This window comes from Capsicum annuum, chromosome 1, assembly GCF_002878395.1.
Source record: "Capsicum annuum cultivar UCD-10X-F1 chromosome 1, UCD10Xv1.1, whole genome shotgun sequence".
In the NCBI taxonomy this organism is placed as follows: Eukaryota; Viridiplantae; Streptophyta; class Magnoliopsida; order Solanales; family Solanaceae; genus Capsicum; species Capsicum annuum.
In genome coordinates this window covers 32003451-32022185 of record NC_061111.1, presented here as the reverse complement: position 1 = coordinate 32022185, position 18735 = coordinate 32003451, and the positions used below count along the sequence as shown (strand labels likewise).

Here is an 18735-nt window from a genome sequence, read left to right as displayed (position 1 = left end):
ACACATATTTTGGTGTGAGGATTACAATTCACTAAATAAGAAAACTACCTCACACCAAACTATTGACATATGTTTCTCACTAACCACCACTCACTCTAACCAAAAGACTTTTCTACTACAAAAATATCTACTATCTAGGAGTTTCTAGAGAATCTTAATTTCATAACAAAGGCTCTCTTTAAAATAGAGCACCGGAAATATAAGGCACAACCTTACTTGAACAAGAAATGTTCTATAGGCTCGTACCATTATATCCTTGATTTCTAAGGAGCCAGAAACCAAGTGGTGAATGAATCATGGCCAGCATACCAAAGTGTGATGAACAACTTCTATAGCCTTTGAGTCATGCCACTGTAGATGATCGTTCTCAGCTCCAACCATGGGTGCTGGGATGGTCAACTGGTTGTCTGACAGATTCTTACAATCATTTTGGTTGTATAATTATCTAATCCTCTTTTTCTAGATGCCCTAATGAAATTGCTAGTGATGATTCTTTCTTGGGACATGACAAGCTACTATAGACGCATCGAAAAAAGACTACACGTTTGGTTTAGGACATATTATAAAGGGCTTACATGAGAAAATTTTAACACTGAACAAATACAAACATTGATTATGGAAATGCAAAACAATAAGCTCCTCATTTGAGATTATAGGAAAGACATCATTTCCCCCTGAACTTGTCCGCTCGACTTACTTTAGCACTTAAACTAAACTTTCATTTAATTACCCCCTTATATCTTTAAACTGTATCAAAATACTCCCTTAATAACCCGCATGTAAATAATCATTGTTGAACGTGTTAAAACACAATTTTTGTCTATTAAATTTCTTTTAAATACCTATTTTGAGCCCCCTAACTGTTATTTCTAATTTCCTTTTTAAAAACTCTAATTTAGACTTCTTCTTCATCTTCAATCCAAAATTTTGATCAGTTAATGAATTTGATGCAAAAATTAAAATTATCTTCTCTTTATTTGTGTTAAGCCACATAAATTTGAGATTAAAAGATATAAAGTCCAATTGATATTATCTTCTTCTTCATCCCATATTAAGGTATAATATTATTCATTACTTTGTTTGTCATTTTATTAGGGATTATTCTTCTTTTTTCTACTTTAATTTTGTTTTTGAATTTTAGCTTATTTTGTTGCAATGAATTTCTTGCAGCACATAATAATGAGGTTAGTTAACTTGAGTAAACTTTTTATGGAAGAAAATAATTCTGTATTGTAATCACAAAATTTTAAAGCATTTGAAGACATCTTGGACTTCAAGAATCCCAGTAGAAGATATTGGGCATATCCTTATTATGGGGTGAATATCAAATTTGGCATTTTCTCTTGTTATTTCGATAGAATTGATTAAAGATGAGAAATGAGATTAATTCATTCTTTATTTATCGCCATTGAAGGGTCCAAGATCTTACGACTTTTGGTGTTGGAGGGATACAGAAGACATTGATACGAGCTCCAAATATGTAATTCCTAAACTAATAGAGAAACTTGTCGAACTTGAGAATTTAGTTGAATCTTGTCATTTCAATAAAGTTGAGAAATTGATTGGGTTGAACAAATCAGTTGAGGAAGGTTTAGAAGAAGTTGAAAAGCCTAAATAATCCAAACAAGATGATTATGAGATAAATATAAAATTGGAGAAGTTGGAAGAAGAGATTCAGAAGATCAAGGAAAAAGAGAAAAAGTAGAGACAAATAGCTGAAGGAAGGACTAGAGAGAATACTCACTTCTTTGTTGTATTTTTTTTTGTTGTATATTAGTAATAACTATAAGCTATTTGGTTGAGACGCTCTATATGAAAAAAGGTTCAATGAATTTACCTTACCACCAGGTTTTTGTTGTTATATGATATGTTGCAAATTGTTGTGTTGAGTAGTGCAACCTCTTTTGTATTTGGAGTCTCTTATATATATATATATATATATATATATATATATATATATATATATGAAGAAGAGAAAGGTTGTTAAATTGATTACATTTGAATCATTTTATTTATCTTTTGCAATGAAGTACAACCTTAATAGCAAAAAATAAGTACAACAACAAATTGTAATTTGAAGCAGTAAAATGTCAAAATACTGCAGGCACAACACAACAGAAATGCAGTCACAACTGCTGATATTTCAATAGAAATATTAGCCAAAAATGCAATCACAACTGCATCATTTTTTCCAACACATGTCAAATTAGTGCAGTCACAGTTGCATAGTTGAAGTCACTATAATTTAACTACTAGCTAAGTTAAAATCACTACTGTTTCATTATACACCATCAATACATAAAGAGAAAAACATAATCAGGCTTCTACTAATAAGTTTTTGAACTTGTTTTGCTTAGATGATTCAGTTTAATAACATTTGACCTTGTCCTCATCCTTTTGTGCTCTCATGTCTTCAAGTCCTTGTTAGGTCACAACTTTCTTTATTTTTCATTTCAATCCTGATGTTGATTTGTGATGTCCAGTCACTATGGAGGAGCTCATAGGCATTCCAGGCTGACAAAATAAAAGAGAACAAATTTAACTTAAGACATAAAAGAGGTTTACTTTAAACTAGAGAAATATAATCAAGACATTCTAACTTACCTTGAGGATTCTAAATCCACTCTCTATATGAGGCACCCCTATTCCAACCATCCTAGGTCTTGTATAAGGTGCCCCTCTACCTTTACTAGCACTAGTCACACCATCACTAGAAGTAGCAATAACACCAGCTCCTCTTGTTGTACCAGCACAACCAACAACAACAACATTAACTCCTCTACCTCTACCAGTTTCACCAACAACTGCAACATTAACTTCTCTACCTCTACCAGCTCCACCAATAACTGCAACATTAACTCTTCTACCTCTACCAGCTCCACCAATAATTCTATCATCAACTCCTCTACCTATACCAATATAACTATTAATAGTACAAGTTGCAGTCCCTTTTCCTCTATCAACACCCATAGTAGCAGATCCTCTCCCTCTACTAGTAGTACAGTAGTAGCTGCTGCTGCAGCAATCTACAACATATAAGAAAAATTATAATGAGAGTAAAAAGTGAAAAAAAATAAAAGAGAATTAAAATATTAGTAACTTACAGGTCAAATTTTAGATTTGTAGCACCTTTTGGTCTTCTTCTTCCTCTACTAGTGCTTGGTGTTGCAGAAGAAGAACCCACACTAGCTCTAGTTGAACTTAAAGTCAATGGACAACTCTTCTTGTTATGAACCTTGTTGTGACATGTGTTGTTGGTCATCTCAACATCTCTTTTTGACAACTTTTCAATCCTCTTTTGATTTTTCTCTTTTCTTCTAGATTTACTGGGTCTACCTGGAAGCTTTCTTATTATAGGCGGTATAACAGAAAGGTTGGTTGACTTAGGCCACCTTTTCATACCACTGATAGGCTGAATAAAATAACTATAGGTCTTGAGGTAAGTTTCGTTAGTATACCAATGTGAACCATAGTTAATGGATTCTAGTCTTCTAAAGTGTAGTGCAGTTATGGCATGAAAAAAAGGCATACCTTTTAACATCCAAGACCTACATGTACGAGTATTATCCCTCAAATTCATTATAAAAGTATTTATCCATCTATCATTAACCTCAAAATCAAGTTCACCATTCAACTCAAGACTACACTTCATTGACTTTGATATGTTATTTTGCAACACTTTTAGTGCTATTAGAGAAATACCAATTATCCAAGTTACAGAAAATTGTCTCAATTGTCTTACTATTATCATCACCTTGACCCTTATTTCCTCAAGCATTGATATGATAGTTTTGTATCTTTCCCCCAATATCCATGAGTTGAAGCTTTCATCCATGTTGTTGTCAAAACTATCATAACAACTATGATATTTAAAGCAAACCTTAGAACACCTTTCTATATTGTATCATAAAATATCTTCATAAATTTTATCACCTAACATCTCCATCTAATCTAAATTTCTACTCAATTCTTGCTCATATGTAGACTTGGCAAACTTCCAAAAATAGTTTATTCTTTCAATACCTCTCCAATATTTAGACCAGTTAGCTAGAACCTGTCTAGCACACGTTCTTTATTCTACATTTGAAAGTAAATATGAAATTGCACTATCAAGAACCTTGAACAAAATAAAATGTATTAGTTGACATAAGTATAAAAAAGTTAAAAAATAAAAAATCCAGAAAATACATGAGGTTAACCTTTTCATATCAGTAATAGTAGTCAATTTAGGCATATCTCCTAGCTCAATATCATTCTTTACAAGTCTAACAAACCATCTCCGAGTGAATATATTTTCAACTTTAACCACTTCCTAGGCTAGTGGTAGTATCTGGTTATTCCCATCCTTACAAACAGCCACAAGTCATTGACCCTTACAAACACCTTTTAAAAAACAACCATAAAACCCAATACATCTCCTAGCACCAGCTTTGAATGCTTTCTTCAAAGCATCAAAACATATGTAAAATTATTGAAACTATTTTCTTCCACCTTAAAAAGTGTCTTCACTAAGCCTTACTACACATGTGCTACCTAGATTGGTATTTAAGAGCTTATCCCTATAATCCAAAGTTTTTTTGAACTCCTCTACAAGATTACCTAAAATTTGTTGCAACACAATGTTTCTAACTTTTCTTGCTACAGCCCTCCCTATATACAACTCTAAATCATTTTTTACTAACTCTTGAAACTGACAAACTCTAATTCCAAGTTTTGTAGTGATTCTATCCCTATACTTCTCAGCAAGTACTTAGAATTCACCAATTTATTCTTTGTTGTGGCATTACACTTGTGAACTGAAATGTACTTCTTAACTTGAAAATCTGTAGTCCTAGAATCGGTGCTTGCAAACAACAACCATGGAAAACCATCTACACACTTTACTCTCACCCTTTTTAGTTCATTCACAAACTTATCTAGCTCTACATGTTCTTGAATATCATATCTAATAAGAGCTTTTCTAAACTATTCAACATTTGCAAAACAAAGCCCAATATCCCAAAATAATAATTTACAAGTAAGATCAAATAAAATCCTCTTATTATTTCTTTTTTCTCTTTTTGATTTTCCTTTTCTTCTAGCAAGTTGTTCAACCTCAGCATCCTCATAATTATCCTCATCAGAATCTATTTCAAAACTTACCTCTTCATCTGAATCAATATATGGCTCATATTCAACTATATTGCCCTCTAGACTTATTTTTTTCTTGGATAAAACCCCATCATATCTAAAATCAACTCCGTTTTTACCTAAACTAACACCTTTTGTTCCAGGCTCTTTTTGTCTCTTTTTTGTTACATTAGACCTCTTCTTTTTGGCAGCTATTTTTTTTTCCTCAGAATCCTTACCTCCTCATGAACATCACTACCATATTCACCACCACTTAATTTTTTACTTACAGTAGGTTCATGAGGTGCCGCAACTTGTAGAAAGCCCTCTTCAAGCCCTAAATTATCAAAGTCTCTTAAGTTTTGACTTAACTCTTTATCAAAAGTATTAGGACAAGATTCTCCTCCCACATGGGGGTCACATTCAATACTTGGGACCACATCATCCTCATCAACTAAAAGTGTCACATATAACTCAACACATCTCCATTTTTAAGTTGAGGTATAATACACAAAATGTCCTTATCACATATCACTATTACTAATTTTTTTCTTTTGGGAGGTCTGATATAAATAATACACGAAAAACAATTATACCCAACTTCTTTCAGGTAACCAACAAATTCAAAGTAAAAAATTTTATCTACATCAATGTCAAAATAATCGGTAACATTACCTCCATGATACTTAATATGGGGTTTTTATTGTAATTTGCCTCCATGGTAAAACATCAACATAACATACATAAAATCCATGATCAATCTAATAAAAGAACAAAAAAATATGAGCTTAAAATTTATTCAAGGCAAAAATCCTAACATGAAAGTAAAATAATCAAAATAATTAATAATCACCTGGGGTAGTTAAATTACGTCAAGGAGTAATATAGAAATCATAATCAACTATAGAGATCAACTAATTTGAAGTGAAATCAAGTGAAATCGCTGTGGTTTAGATAGGTTTTTGAAAGAATGGTGAAATGGGTTTGTTTTAGGATTTGGGGGTATTTGTTAAGTGTGGATCAGGTTATAATTGAGAATGGGTAGGGTTATAACATGGACGAATCAAAGGGCGCGTGTTTAATAACACCCAACCTTCATACGGGATAGGCTATGAAAAGGGTATTTTAATACACTTTAAAGATTTTAAGGGGGGTAAATAAATGAAAGTTTAGTTTAAGTACTAAAGTAAATTGAGTGGACAAGTTTAGGGGTAAAATGATGTCTTTTCTCTTGAGATTAGTTAAAAAAGTCATTCGTCAGTCCGGTGCACTAAAACATCCACTATATGATGAGTCTGGCCAAGTTGGTTTGGAAGTGGGAGCAGGGCTTGGGAAAGTTGGTTTGGACTAGTCATTGGTAATCATATAAAAACGTGTTGTTTTTCTCAGATTTAGTAAAATTTGTACTTTTTTGACAATAACTTCAAACACATGTTCAAATTAAATATGAACAATCAAATAAAGTTTGAACTGTGTATATACAACTTTGAACTTTTGACAATAAGTTCAACCTAACTTATGAACAACTAAAAATGAAGTTCATAATATCTTCTTGAAAATAAAAAAATCAAATGTTAAAAACTTCAGCACAAGTTCAACCAACTTATGAACTATAAAAATAAAATTTCAAGAACTTCAAACACAAGTTCAAATAGTTGAAGAACTATCAATTTGAAGTTCAAACTATTTTCTGGAAAAATAGTAAAACAAACTTTAAGAAAAAGATGACATAGAAAGATCAAGTCCACCGAATTCACGATGTATTCTTAAGAAATTTATTCCCCTCAAGTACCCGAATTTATGGAATCTTTCCTCTCAGGATGAAATGAATCACTTCAACAGAATAGTGATACCTCTTTTTGAACTATGAATGCACACAATGATAGCAAACCACACTATAGTTTTTTCAAAAAAGATGAGTATTTTGTCTTCAAAATTTTATAGCCATCAAGGTGTTGCTTCATGAAGAGAAGCAATGGTTCATAAAGATGAATCTCTTCATAAATGTGCAACTCTTCGGAAAAGTCACAACCCTTTGAAAGGGTCATAACCATCCAATCCAAAAAGGTGCCTATTCAAATTGCATCCTTTCTTTTGGTGTCTTTTTAAAAAATCACCTATTAATTTTCCATTCACTCCTCTTCAAACTCAACAATTCTCCACGTGAATGGGGAATGACTATTTTATAAAACATTTACGAACAAGTGTGTGATTTACAAGTAAAGACTAGTTGCATCAGGATAAGTGGTTTTTCTTTGAACTTTTCATTGTGAACCTACATCGGACGCACTCGGTCAATTAGTAGATTTGATATATTTGAACTTTCAAGATTTAATGAATACCTAGACAATAAGTCGCACAACTAACCTTTTACTATTTATGGTTCTCATGATTTTATTCGTTTCAGTCATGAACACGTCCCAATTTTACGAGACCATAGAGAATAAACCTTTACTAACATTTCCCTTGAAGCGACTTCCATTTCACCCTCACATAAGTGATTCCTAAATATTTAATTCTATAGATCAAACTATTTGGTCAAACATGCCAAACTTAGAAACCATTAAAAAGTTTCAAACTATAAACTTTATCCTTGTTCTACGTACATTTTCTTAATAATGAGAATGGATTGAGCATATTGATAATGTTGAACCGTTAGTCATAACTTTGTTTGATCTCCTTAAACTTAGCTCTTGGGATCTCTAGTATACTAGGTAGAGTTACCACCATGCTGACTTGTCCTAGGCCTTAACCCATTACCTTCGATGATCTCTTAACTCCATCTCTAGATAGGCGTTTTGTAAGTGGATCCGACACATTATCCTTAGACTTTACATAGTTAACAGTGATAATTCCACTAGAGAATAGTTCTCTAATGGTATTATGTCTCCATCTTATATGATGAGATTTACCATAGTACATCATGCTCCCTACCTTACCGATCGATGCTTGACTATCATACTGTATACATACTGGTGTTAAAAGTTTGGGCCAATAAAGAATATCTTTCAAGAAATTTTAGAGCCATTCAACTTCTTCACCGATGTTATCTAATACGATAAATTCAGATTCTATTATAGAGTGGGCAATATATGTCTATTAGGATGATTTCAAAAAAATGATCCTCCACCAAAGGTAAATATGTATCCACTTGAAGATTTTACTTCATTCGATCCGGTAACCTAATTTGCATTACTACATCCTTCAGTTACCGCTGGATTTTTATTATAATGCAAAACGTAATCTTGAGTAAGTTTTAGATACCCCAAAACTCTTTTCATTACCATCCAATGAGTTTGATTGAGATTACTTATGTACCGACTCAATTTACCAATAGAACATGCTATATCTGATCGCGTACAATTCATGATATTTATCAAATTTCTTAATATTCTTGCGTATTCCAACCGTGAGTTACTTTCACCTTCATTATTTTGAAGTGCAAAACTCACATCTAATAGAGTCTTGCCAATACCAAAATCCAAATACTTGAACTTATCAAGTACCTTTTCAATGTAATGAGACTATGACAAAGCCAACCTTTGTGGAGCTTTATGGATTCTTATCCCTAAGATCACATCCACAACTCCAAGGTCTTTCATATCAAACTTGTTCTAAAGTATTCATTTCGTAGCATTTATGTTAGAATTGTCTCTACTAATGATCAACATATCATCCACATACAAACAAATAATGACTTTGTGATTTGGAGTGTCTTTAATGTAAACACATTTATCACATTCATTTATCTTGATGTTGTTTGCCAACATGGTTTGGTCAAAATTTGTATGCCACTATTTTCTTGTTTTTGTCCATAAAGTGACTTAACAAGTTTGCACACTTTTTTTCTTTACCTTGAACCATAAAACTCTCAGGTTATTCCTTGTAAATTTCTTCCTCCTATTCTCTATTTAGGAATATCGTTTTCACATTCATTTAATGGATTTCAAGGTCATATATCGCTGCTAAGGCAACTAACGTCTTAATGGATGTTATCCTTATTATAGGAGAGTATATATCAAAATAATCAAGGCTTTCTTTTTGTTTAAAATTTTTCACTACAAGTCATGCCTTGTATTTGTCAATAGTATCATCAACTTTTATTTTCATTTTGAAGATCCATTTTGGAATGTAAAGGTTTATTTCCTGGAGGAATATCAACCAACTCCCAAGTATGGTAGCTCAAGATTAAATTAATCTCACTATTGACTGCCTCTTTCCAAGAGGATGCATACGAATATAACATTGCTTTTTTAAAAGTTTGAGGCTCATTGTCAAGAATAAATGTCACAAAATCTGATCCAAAGGACGTTGATGTTTTTTGACGTGTACTACACCTTGGATTCTCATCATTAAGTACATTCTTGTTTGATTCATTTCAAGGTTATTTAGACCTTCTACTAGACTGCTCATGTCCAGTTTTATACAGATAAATGTGCTAAAAAAACTCAGCATTATCTGATTCAATTACCGTATTTTTATTGATATCCAAATATTTAGATTTATGAGCCAAATTGACATGCTTTGCTGCTTTTAGCATATCCAATGAACACATAGTCCACAGTCTTAGGTTCTATTTTTAATATTTTAGTCATACAAACTTGGACTTCCTCTAGACATCCCCACACTTTGAAATATGTCAAGTTGGATTTCGTTTCTTTCTATTTTTCATATAAAATTGAATGAGTCTTACTATGGTGCACTCTATTAAGTATTTAGTTATCTATAAGGATAGCTTCCCCCATAATTTTAATGGTAAACCTGAACTTATGAGTAAGACATTCATCAATTTTTTTAATGTTTGGTTTCTTATTTCCATAATTCTATTTGATTGAGGTGAATACAGGGCAGTAGTTTGATGGATAATTTAATTTTCTACACATATTTCCGCAAAAGTAGATTCATATTCTCCAGCCCTATCACTTCTTATTATTTTGATCTTCTTATCTAACTAATTTTCAACTTCAATTTTATATTGCCTAAATGCATCTATTGCTTCATCCTTACCATTTAGCAAATTAACATTAGAATATCTAGTGCAATCATCAATAAAAGTTATAAAATACTTTTTTCCATCACGAGATGGTATTAAATTCATATCACAAATGTTTGTGTGGATTATGTTCAGGGGATTAGAATTCCTTTCAACAAACTTATACAGATGCTTCACACACTTTGATTCCACACACCTCTGACACTTTGATTTATTGCATTCAAAGTTAGGCAAAACTTTTAAGTTAACTAGTTTTCACAAAGTTTTGTAATTGATATGTCCTAAACATTTATGGACAATTTATTTGACTCTAGCAAGTAAGAAGAAGTCTCAACTTTCTTCATTTCAATAGCCATTACATTAAGTTTGAAAAAACTCTCTTTGAGGTATCCCTTTCCTACATCATTTCATTCTTGCTTATTACAACTTTCTCCGAAATGAACACGCACTTCAACCCATTTTTAATGAAAAGTGTTATCGATACTAAGTTCTTTCTAATAGTAGTAACATGAAGAACTTGTTCAGAGTCAACACCTTACCACGAGTAATTTTTAGGAATATTTTTTCATTTCTTTCAACCTTTGTTGTTGCATTATTTTCCATGAAGATCACTTCTTATTAACCAACGGTATCATAAGTAGCAAAAGCTTCTTTGTCCGCTCAAACATGTTAAGTGGCTCCCGAATCAAACAACCGTTCATTTGGATATCCAACTAGACTGCTCTCAGTAATCATAACTCACAAATTTTTAATCTTTCCTGTGGTTTCCAGCATGCTTATCTAATGTTTTTTCTTGTTCTTATTTTGAACTTGACTATTTAGAGCTTTGTGGCTAACGTCATTACAATTGTAGCACTTTCTTTTGAACATTTTTTTTGTTCTGTTCTTTGTCTTATACAAAAGACTTATTTGTCTTCTTCTTATTTGGAGCATCATCCTTAACAGGATTTACAATTGTCATTGATGATTTCTCATTCAACTCATTATCTTCTTCTATCTTGGGATGACTCACAAAATCTTTCAAATCAGACAATTAATTTTTAATCATTATTTTTCTAGAGTATGAGGATCTATGCTTGTGAACATTTGAATTTTAAGTTTGGTGAGCCAAAATGACATCATTTGCTGCCATTCTTTGAAGTTCACAACAAAATATTTTTTTTATTTCTCTGTCATTTTCATTACTAGAGAAATATCTGAACGACTTAATGACGCAACGTTGGTTGTTATTGGAACAACACCATTCACAACCAAATCAATTTATTGTTCAGTTTCATTCATTATTTTTCAGTCAATCTTTGACATACACTTTAGTATTTCAGAATACTAACAATAAAGACTTTAATCAACTTGTTTCTAGTCAATGATGAAGTTTGTATATCTTCAAATCATCAACCAAATGAACTTTAAAATCTGACAAAGTTTTATGACTTCAAATCATAATCAAATCCAAACAGAGTGAAAACCCTTAGGTTTTAAACTCTAGAAACCAATACAGAGAGTTTACTGAATTGGTGAATCTTTTATATTCTTCTAACCAAATTTCCATGCCGATTTCTTAGTGAAGTTCTTATATTCTTCTAATCATGGGAGTAGAAATCCAAAATTTTTAGTCTCCAAAAAAATCAGACCCAATACAGATTAACCAAATATTTTTTTTAAATTTAACTATGGGCCATCTACCCATTTTATTCACCCAAAACAAACAATTTTGTACAAATGACTAAGGCCCAAAACCCAAAAGTAAACAAAATAGAAAAAACAAAAAGGGAAAGTTTAGACTAATGAAATTGAGAAATTGGGAAAGAGGGTGGAATTTCAATCAACTTCTCTTCAGAGTAGCAACAATGTTCACGACCTCAGTAAATTCACAAATCAGTAGCTGTGCCATTTTACGATGGTCTATATTCTATGGTATAGTGCATTTACACAACTATTGAGCTTGTGTGATATTCATTTGAGCATAAAAAATTCTCACTGATGCCATGAATTCAGATTCGTTGAAGACTTCTTCAACTCAAAATTGGTAATTTTGACACATACTTAGAACAAGAACACCCACCTCTTCCCATTTTTAACTTATAGATTCCTTTGATGGATTTCCCAATTTTCCTTCTATCCTTTGCAGAAAGAAAAATATAGCCATTATATATAATAGGTCTATTTTACAAGTTATCTTTACAAGTTAGTTATCCGCACCCCCTACTAATGGTATCAGAGCATAGTTATTTAAAAAATACAGCAGTAGCATATATGTTTGAATTTAGATATGTTTGAGATATATGTTTGAATTTAGATATGTTTGAGATATATGTTTGGATTTAGATTGGATTGAATTAATTATGAGAAAACCATTTAAAAACAGAGAAGCTTTTAGAAAAATTAAAGAATCTTTAATTAGTAATTATTCAGAATATATATGTCTAAATAAAACAAAAGAAAACCCACAAAGATTAGCCTACCTAATTACCTTAATATCTAGTATTAAAGCAAATTAATAATCCATTTAAAATCTAGAAGAATGAGACACATACCACCTAATTATGATAAAATCAGATTTAGATATCCACCAAAATATTATAAATATGATCTAAATGAATAAAGTACAAAAATACAAAGACCTAAAACAAATTATTTCTGAAAAACGTAAAGAATTAAAAATAAGAATAGAAAGACTACATTATAATATATTTGCCGGAGTTAGTGAAAACTCAATAAATACACAAAAAGATGAAATATCAAAATTAGAATCACAAATAGATAGTTTAGAATATATATATCAACATGAACTATTTACAATAAAATGAACAAAGAATTATTTATAATAGATGAAAAAATATATGAAAATCACGAAGAATTAAAAATAAAAATAGTATTTTCTAATCTAGGAAGAAGATACAAGAAAATAGGTGAACATTTATATCTAATGTTAGAAAAAGAAGAATTAAAATTAGAAGATAAATTGACAGCTATGGTAAGAATAGAAAGAGAAAATAAAGAAATAGATAGGAAAAAGGAAATAGAAAAAATAAAACAACAAACTACAGAAGAAATACGAAAAATAGAAGAAACTAAAAATAGTAGGATTGCTGAATTAGAAAAAGAACTACAAGTGTTAAAAGATTTGTATGAACAAAGACAAAAAGAAAAGGAAGAAAAAGATAAAGAACAAAAATTACTAAACGAGATAAATAAATTCAAAGAAAAATTAGAAATAAACAATAAAGAAATAAAAAACAAGGAATTAGAAATAAATAATATAGATGTTGAAGAGACAGATAATTATGATTCAGAAGATAGTAAAACATATACAGAAATCTTAACAAATACAAAAAATTTTGAAATCAATGAAAAACAAGAAGTAATTAATGAAGAAAACTTAGAAAATATTAACACAGAAATAAATACTCTTCATAAAAAAGAAGATGAAAATATAATACCTAGAACATCAGAAATAAGAAAACCTACATATTATAAGAATAAGTTTAAAAGATATAATCTAAAGAATGAATATGACAAATGGACACCAAAACAAATAGTTAATAAAAATTATAACTTTTTAGACTTAGACTGTGTAATAGATACAGAAAAAACAATACAATTATGGATAGGATATATGACCAAACAATTATTAGATAATAATATAAACATAGCAGATGCACCAGAATATATAGAAAGAACACTAATAGGAACAGTGAAATTATGGTTTTCAAATTTAACTGAAAATAGCAAGAAGGTATTAAGAACTAACAAACCTACAGAAGGAACATCATCAACAACAACTAAACTAACACCTATAGAATTATTAAAAAAATATGAAACAACTATAAAAGATGAATTTGGTAGTATGACAACAATAGAAGAAGAACAAAATGAAGAAAAAGATACAAATAGGAATTTAATATTAAAATTAGCAATATATAATATGTGTTATATAGATGAATATACTTGCGCATTTAAAGAATATTATTATAAAGGAGCATATAATATAGAAGAAAGTAAAGAAATAAGACAATTATAGTTTAATCAATTACCCGGACCATTTAGTTCAAAGATAATAAAGAGTTGGGAAGAACCAAAAATAGTAGATACTCTAGGAGCAAGAATAAAATTTTTACAACAATGGTATAGAAACTTATGTGAAAAATATAGAGAAGAATTAAAAATGGAAAAAACATTGATAAGAAATTTAGCATGTTGCAAAGATAAAATAGCACCCCAATTCGAATGTGAAGAAAGATATTATAAAAAAAGAAAAAGACATAAGAAATATAAGAAATATAAAAAATCAAAATATAAATACAAGAAACCAAGAAAAAGATATTATGTAAAAAATTATAAATACAAAAGACCATATAGAAAAAAGAAATCTATAAAAGAATGTACTTGTTATAATTGTGGAAAATTAGGACATTTAGCTAGAGATTGTAAATTACCTAAAAATCCAAAAAATAAACAAATATTAGAAATAAAAATAGAAAATACAGAATATATGCAAATAGATTATATAGATTATGAATTAGAAAGTGAGGATAGTATATATGAAATTTCAGAAAATGAAACAGATAATGAAATAGATAGTGAAATAGATGAATCAAATGACTGAAGAAGATATAAAAATAATAACAAAGGAAGAATATTTAAATGATGAAGGAACAGACCAAAAAATAATATTTGACAGTAACATATTTGATGAAATAAAAGGAAAAGAATTAGACTTAAGTGTGGAAAAAATATTTAAAATACCAATAATAAGAAATCTATTTACTAAGAAAAAAGAAGAATAGTATGTAATATGCCAAAAAGAACATGTAATAGACTGTAGATATGCAAAAGGTAAAGCTAGTATACCACTAGTAACAAAAAGATTAATTAATAAAGAGATAAACGATATAAAAAGTAGAGACCCAATAAAATATGTACACCTTAGAGATACAGAGATATTAATAAAAACATGTTTTAGAGAAGGAATAGATACACCAATAGAATTATATTTAGCAAATGATAGAATTATAAAACCTATAGAAAAAAGCATAATAACTGCCATAAAAGAAATTTAATATACCAAAAATTTAAATTTATAATAAGTGCAAATTATTCAGTAGCGGTAACAGATAAAAATATAGATAAATCATTAGTATTATATTGGAAAATATTAGGAATAGAATTAATCCCAGAAAGTAAAATATTTATAGCAAGATGCAAAAATTTATATGTATTAACAACAAAACATAAAATAACAGGAAAAAATAAGATTAACAAAATACGAATAGAAAGTTCATTCGAACAAATTGTAAAAACAATAGATTATAATGATTATAGCTATAGAGACATAGATATAGAAGAAAATTTAGAAATAATAAATGATAGAATAAGTACAACGAAAAGAATAGGTGATGAAAAACCAGAATCATCAAGCTCATAAAAAAAAACAAGTTATGAAATAAATTCAACAAATAATTTAAACCAATATTACATAACAGGAAAGGTAAATAAAAAAGAATATTTAATACTCTTAAATACAGGACAAGAAGAAAATTATATAGCAAAATATCTAGTAAAAAATGAAGAAATAAAAACTGATAATGATATATGCCCAGATCTACCAAGAGGTTTAACAAATAGTAAAAATATAACAGAAAAAGAAATAATAAAAAGAATTAGAAAAATAAAAAAAGAATTTGAAGTAAAGGAAGAGATACAAAAAGCAGACATAATATTAGGAATAAAATGGCTAAACCAAGTAAAACCATATAATATAGAACATACACAGTTAACCTTAACATATAACAAAGAGAAATTATTCTTAAGAAGAGCCTTAACATAAAATAAAAATATATGTATTAATGAAGATAATAGTAGAAGGATATTACAGTAGATATTATACGCCTATGATAGATACAGGAGCAGAAGCTAATTTATGTAGATATAATTGCTTACCAGAAAGCAAATGGGATAAATTAAAAACACCAATAATAGTTAAAGAATTTAATAATGAAGGAAGCTTAATTATTTATAAAGCTAGGAATGTAAAAATACAAGTATGGGATAAGATATTAACAATAGAAGAAATTTATAATTATGAATTAACATCAAAAGATATACTTTTAGGAATGCCGTTTTTAGATAAATTATACCCACATATAATAACTAAAATAGATTGGTAGTTTACAACACCATGTAAACAGAAAGTAAGAGCAAAAAGAGTTAATAATAAAATAAGAAAGAAAACTGATTGGATAAAAGGAAGAGAAAAAATTACACAAAAGTTAGAAAATATAAAAAATACTGAAGATACAATAGAACTAGTTGTATTTTCGATAAATAAAACAGAAATAACTATATTTTCAATAAATAAGAAAGAAATAATTAAGAAAAAATTAGAACAATTATATAGTGAAGATCCATTAAAAGGATGGGAAAAACATAAAACTACTATAAAAATTGAATTAATAGATAAAAATAGCATAATAACCCAGAAACCATTAACATATAATTTTGACGATTTAAAAGAATTTAAAATGCATATAGATGAATTATTAGAAAAACAATATATACAAAAAAGTAATAGTAAACATAATAGTCCAGCATTTATAGTAAATAAACATAGTGAACAAAAAAGAGGAAAGAGTAGAATGGTTATTGACTATAGAAATTTAAATGCAAAGACTATGACATATAATTATCCAATACCAAATAAGATATTAAAAATAAGGCAAATACAGGGATATAATTATTTTAGTAAATTCGATTGTAAATCAGGATTTTACCATTTAAAGTTAGAAGAAGAATCTAAAGAATTAACCGCATTTACGGTACCACAAGGATTTTATGAATGGAACGTATTACCATTTGGATATAAAAATGCACCAGGTAGATATCAACATTTTATGGATAGTTATTTTAAACAATTATTAATTGTATAGTATACATAGATGATATATTATTATATACAAAAACTAAAGAAGAACATTTAAAATTATTAGGACAATTTACAAATATAATAGAAAAATCAGGAATAAGTCTAAGTGAAAAGAAAGCCGAAATCATGAAAAATCAAATAGAATTTTTAGGAATACAAATAGATAAGAGTGGAATAAAAATGCAACAACATATAGTACAAAAAATAATAAATTCGAAAGAAAAATTAGATACAAAAAAGAAATTACAATCATTTTTAGGATTAGTAAACCAAGTAAGGGAATATATTCCAAAATTAGCAGAAACTTTAAAACCACTACAGAAAAAATTAAAAAAGATGTAGAATATAACTATAATGAAGAAGATAAAAAACAAGTTCAAAAAATTACTTTGTAAAGAATTACCAAAACTACAATTTCCAGATGAAAATAGAAAATTTATATATATAGTAGAAGCAGATGCTAGTGAATGTAGTTATGGAGGAGTACTTAAATACCGATATGAAGCAGAAAAATTAGAACACCATTGTAGATACTACTCAGGTACGTTCAATGAAACAGAAATAAAATGGGAAATAAATAGGAAAGAATTATATTCATTATATAAATGTTTGTTAGTATTTGAGCCATATATTGTATGTAACAAGTTTATTGTACGAACAGATAATACACAGGTACGCTGGTGGTTAACAAAGAAAATACAAAATTCAGTTACAACAAAAGAGATTCGGAGACTAGTCTTGAATATATTAAATTTCACATTTATAATTGAAGTAATTAGTATTAAAAAAAATGTCATTGCAGATTACATATCAAGACAAAGCTACATAGACTGACATAATAGAAGAGGATACTCTAGAAAAAATACTCAACACCCTAACTACGCTTTCAATGAAAGTGGACAGTATGGGTAATGAAATAGAAAAGCTAAAGACTAATGAAGTTAAACTGAAGTCTATAGCTACAAATCAGCTAACTCGGCAGTGTGCAGAGCTATGTCAATCGGAAGACATTAAAGTTCCAGAGCTAGAAGGAGACGATGGGACACTCCATAAAACCCATAACATTTATCAATCTACTTCTGCAGGTACAACCAAAGGCTCATGTTTATACCCCCACAAATTACCACATACCGAGATAGTCTAAACCAAGACAAAAAGACTTACAACTACACAGCCCGGACATATATAGAAAATATCTATAATGTACAAACCTTTTTAAATACCAACCCCAGAGCTATAAACATCCAAGAACCAGATACAAACTATATAACCCAGAGATTGACCGGATATAATAAGCTAATTGCTTTACCTAAAACCAAACCAAGTCTAGTTAAAACTTGCTATGAATATGGACTACTCAGTACTGTATATACCTCTGACGGAAATGAGATATCCACTATACTGGAAATATATGAAGCATTTATCATTTTTAAAAGAATAACCAAAGGTACCCTATTTTTTATAAAAATTTATACGGCACCAGCAGAGATATTATATGATGAAGTTAAAAAACCCATACAAGTTGTAAAGATAGGAATGACACGAGACATGATTATACCACAAGATATTATTCCACAACCAAAAATACCTAGAATTGAGATACCAAAATTTTATGCGAATAAGAGGATTATCGGACTATCTACAATTTTGCAAGAGCTAGCGAACACATACTGCAACCAAAATCCCATATGGAGTTATTATTCAAGAAATC

At 29.5% G+C, this 18735-nt stretch overlaps 1 non-coding gene across 1 annotated transcript; it reads left to right on the top strand.

The window, feature by feature from the left end:
- The first annotated feature begins 206 nt into the window (after nucleotides 1-206).
- LOC124892560 lies at nucleotides 207-417 on the top strand. The gene has a single exon (XR_007050319.1). It is a non-coding gene; the product is annotated as a small nucleolar RNA U3 (small nucleolar RNA).
- Nucleotides 418-18735: the final 18318 nt, after the last annotated feature.